Here is a 4,834-nt window from a genome sequence, read left to right as displayed (position 1 = left end):
GAAAACAAGTCCAAATATGATAGACAAACATAATGCATTTATTTACCCCTTTGAGGAATGGTGGCCAGCCTAGACCTCCTAGCGGGTATTTTGTTTACAAAATATTCGTTTTATATCGAATTAGAGTGATTCCAAAGCCAAGTTGAACTGAATTCATATGGCTACCTCCAGTATAAACAGGTTTTCAAAATAGTTTAAAATGATATGGTAAAAATTATAAGGAGTGCCATGTTTGATAGAGCTTCTTGTGAATTTGTAATTAGACCAACAGTCACTATTTGAAGTGTAACTTCTTCGATAAAGATCAGATCAATGTAATTCCACTTGGATATTAAAGTAAATTCATTTTTGTATTTCCAGTAGAAACAGGTTTTAAAAATTCTTAGGCTTGATATCACAAAATTGGTGATGAACAGACCTAGGAGGCAGAGTTTTGCTATGCTGGTTTGAAGACATGCAGTCACTAAATGTGGCATAACTTTTTCATTTCACCTCCAAATGGGATGATTCAAATTGTGTCTTAAACTAGACTTGAATATATATCTCCCATATAAATAGGTTTTGAAAAGAAGATGATTTGGTATTTCAAATATGCCAATGAACAGTCAAGACCTAGAATTGTCACCATGCAGATTTTTCGACAAGCAGTTAGTATTTCAAGAATAACTTTTTCATATGATACCTGATTGAAGTGATTCAAATTGATTTGGAAACTAGATTCCAAGGGCTATATTCCCTATGAATTTTAGATAAAAATGTTTCCATTAGACACTCAAATATAGGCTGTACTAACTCTGTCCTTAACATGTCACTTGAGACCTAGTTTTGATTTTGATCACATTTTTATTTGTGATATAAATTGAAAACTTCAAAATGGATTCCAAAACTAGATTTCAAGAAATATGTAAAATAAACCATGATTTCAAAATGATCCTATATGAATACCCAAAATAGCCTTTCTCTTACTGCATTTTGCCATGTAGTCCTTTTAAATGAATATTGAACCGTGATTTGAAGAAATTGTTTGAAACAAATTTATTATAAAAGTTTTATTGTGAATTCATTCTACTTGTTTATTTATTCTATTCTATCCTATTCTATTTTAGAAAAATAATTCATTCTCTAAAGTATAAGAGAATTTCCAGTGCATCCATTTTCGTAACAAGATCATAAGTAAACTCATATCCAAATTTGAAAAATATACTTAAATGAATGTTTGGACATGAAAATTTATTTGATCATAAGGACTTGATGAGAAAGAATGTTGAAGAATGGAGTAGTGTTGTAACCTATTCTTTAACATCATCTTTTAGATCTTGTTGTGTAAATGGATTTTGTAGTTTTGTTTTTTTGATTTTATGTTTTTGTTGGGGGGTTTTGTTTTGGAAACCTAATTTTAGGATCTCTATTTCTAGGCATAAAGAAACATAACTAAGAGAAATGTATCTTAACTAAATTTTTAGTGTTTTTGTTTATCTTCTATTTGACTATGCTGATACTTACCTCCCCGGCAACGGCGCCAAAATGTTGGGCTAATTTATTGACTAAATTAACACAAGTATTTAATTATCAATCCGGGTTTGTAAAACTTGGAGGCAAATCCACTGTATATGGACATCAGATATAATCAAGTTTAGAAGATAAAATTTGAAGATTTAAAGAAGTACATATTACAAATATAAGCCTATTTTAACAATTTCTAATTCACTTATGTAATATATGAGGGAAGAGCCTCCTAACTTAGGAAAACCAGGTTGTCCTTCCCTACAATACTACTTTCATGAAGATAACTCTAAGAGCACTAATTAACAATGGTTTATGATGCAAAAGATGTAGAAGAAGATGCTCCTAACTAAGGAGGTCCAGATTGTCCTTCTTCACAATCCTACTATATCACAATCACCATTGCTTCAAACCAGAAATGCAGAAATAACTTCAAATGAGAAATGGAGAATGAAATTCAGTTTTAGTTCAAGATCAAATAGAAGGGGAATTTAACTTAAATTCCTTTGTGTCCCTTCATATGTAGATTAGAATTAAACCAATATTCATTCAGCAATCATCACACATCTAAATACATTTGAAACAAAAACTAGTCTATGAAAATTGAACCAAGAAGTGTACTTAGCTTGGTGTGGGGGTCCTCCACCCTTGCCTTGCACACTTGAAGAAATCTCAACTACAACAACTTCAGTAGATCAACCAAGCATGAACAACAAATTGGAATGAAACAAGTTCTTCAAATTAGCTCCCAACTCCAATTATACAAAAGTTACATACAAATTCCATTACCATTACAAAAGCCATCAAAGTCTTGGCTTTAAATAGAGGTTTAATGAAATAAATTGATCTATATTATCTCTAACACTCATATCTACTCACATCCACCTATCTAAGTCGAACTCTTCCAATTCATCTCAAGAAATATGGTCAATCCCATAAAATCTCAAAACTGCCCTATTTCCTAGGGATTTTCTGGCGACTAGTCATGTTTGACCAGCCTTGACTGGGCCTAATAAAGCTTGTTCTGGCCGAACCAAGTGGAGTTAGCTTAGTCCTAGTTCCCAAGCTGTCCATCCATGCATCAAACTCGAGCCCAAGTGTCCTGCAAACATGTCATCCACATAGCTATTACGAGAATTTCTGATTCAGTCCAAAATTGCACTTGAAACTCAATTTTCATAAAAACTTCTAGAAGTTGAAAAATTAAAATTAAACACCTGAATATGCATAAAATACATCAAAATGAGATGGATGTGATGGAAAATGGATGAAAAATATAAGGATTAAGTAGGTTTCCCTAAGCAAAATAGACCAAAACTGAGGGCCAATATATACTAAAAATGAGTGTTCATCTTTACCATTTCACATTTACCTTCAATAGTGAGAGTTCTGAGTACTTTTTCCCTCGATCTTCTGCAGCTAATTGCGCCCAATCCAATTGACGATTTCGATTACCTTCGCTTCTAGGTAGGAGTTAAAACCTTATCTTTCTTTTAGTGGTTCCATTTTATGATTTCAAGCAAAATTTCTGAGTTATTGAGGGCCCCGGGATTCCAAAATTTCGCCCTAGGACCAACACATGCCTAGAGGGTCGAAAAGTGCATTGCACCTAAGAATTCATGCACTGCAGGAAGAGGTGCAATGCTCTGGTTTGCTCTTCTGGGGTGTGTTGGGTGCAAATCTAAAGTTTGTTCATTAGTTTTTCCTCAAAATTTTTCAAGTTTTTTGCATGAAAATGATCCTAATGAATCTCTTGTTGATGTTTCAGGGGTTCATTAGCATAAAATGGCTTTCATATGGAGAGAAAGAGAACATCAGGAACATGATTTAAATGCAACAAATGATTCTTCTACCATCCAAACATTAAATAACTATGGATTACTAAAATTCTTCTGGCTTATTGGTATGAGGCAACATATGGAGTTGTTGAAATATCTCATTCGTTCATGGGATGTTTAGACACAAGCATTTAGGTTTAGGGAACATCTACTTGAGATAAAGGTAGAGGATATCTACTTTTTGACAGGAATTTCCCTGAGGGGTGCCCCCATATATCCTCTAGGTGGGAGAAGTGGTGGGGAGGCAATGAAATATTATATCACCACCTATTGTAGACCTTGAGCCCAACCAACAAAGGATGGAAATATCAGTGTAAAATATGTGAACCAATTACCTTTGAGAATGATCCTATTCATTATCGCAAGATTGGCAGGTAGCTCCACATTACATGTGGCAAGTAGATCATATATGCAATATGGATTAGAGTGTATGGAACCAACATTATTTCAACTAGAGCGAGGGAGTTCTGGTTAATATGAAAGAACAACTGATCAAAGCAAAAGAGGGAAAACTAAAGAACTTTGGATACGGTGTGATCTTAGTTTCCTTTGCACTATAACGAGTTCCATTACTTCAGCCTCAACATATTACACTCAATCTTATTGATCCGAGGGTGCCACAGATGAGGAGGTGGATAGATCACATGTCCCAACATGCAGGGCCATTGACGATCAACGTCTCACTAGCCTTCTTTAGATGGCTGCGCAAACAATTTATTGTGATCAACAACTATCCATATGTAGGCATGGATTTCTACGATGATCCCGAGCTTGTGCTTCCTGAGGGTGAGGAATGGGGTGCTTTAGGTAAGAAAGTTTGACCTTGAAGTTTTGGAAATTTTACAATTTTTGTTTTTGTTTTTGTGTTTTTTGATTTTTCCAAGACTAGACTATTGATGTTTCATGCAGATGTAGGACCGGTTTGACCTATTGGTGCTTCATATCTCCGTCATATGGAGGAACGACAACAGGAGGAGGTAGTAAAACCAACACGGGTCACTGCGGTGGGATGAGATATGCTACGTGATCCAGATGTAGCAGAGGTCCTACCAAAGGTGGAGCGCCACATGGAAGGGTTGACACATGGAATTGATGATACCACGGTTGACCAACTTCCACTGTGGCTTTAGTGATACACCATAGGAGTGCCTAGTTGTATCGATCAACTACTACTCAGGATGGTTTGTGTAGTGTCATTCTATCATGAAAACCTTTTAATTTTCTATTTAGATATTTGCATGTAGTTTTTTATATGGGTGATGTATGCCATATGTGTCTCAGCCACAATTTTTTGTAAAAAAAAACTTATATATATTGATGTGATGTGAATTGAAAATTAATTACATTCATTGCAAATGTCTATCTAAAACATGATTAGCTAGGGCATCTGTTAATGTATTTATATTTCTATAAATGTGTTCATATTGTATGTAATCGAAATGTCTTTCAAGAAGGCGCACTCTTAAAACCATGCGTAAGATGGCGGGACTTCT

This window comes from Pinus tabuliformis, chromosome 5_2 (assembly GCF_031772625.1).
Source record: "Pinus tabuliformis cultivar Carrire ecotype Pingquan chromosome 5_2, CPIR1, whole genome shotgun sequence".
NCBI lineage: Eukaryota > Viridiplantae > Streptophyta > Pinopsida > Pinales > Pinaceae > Pinus > Pinus tabuliformis.
This window is presented reverse-complemented; position numbering follows the sequence as displayed.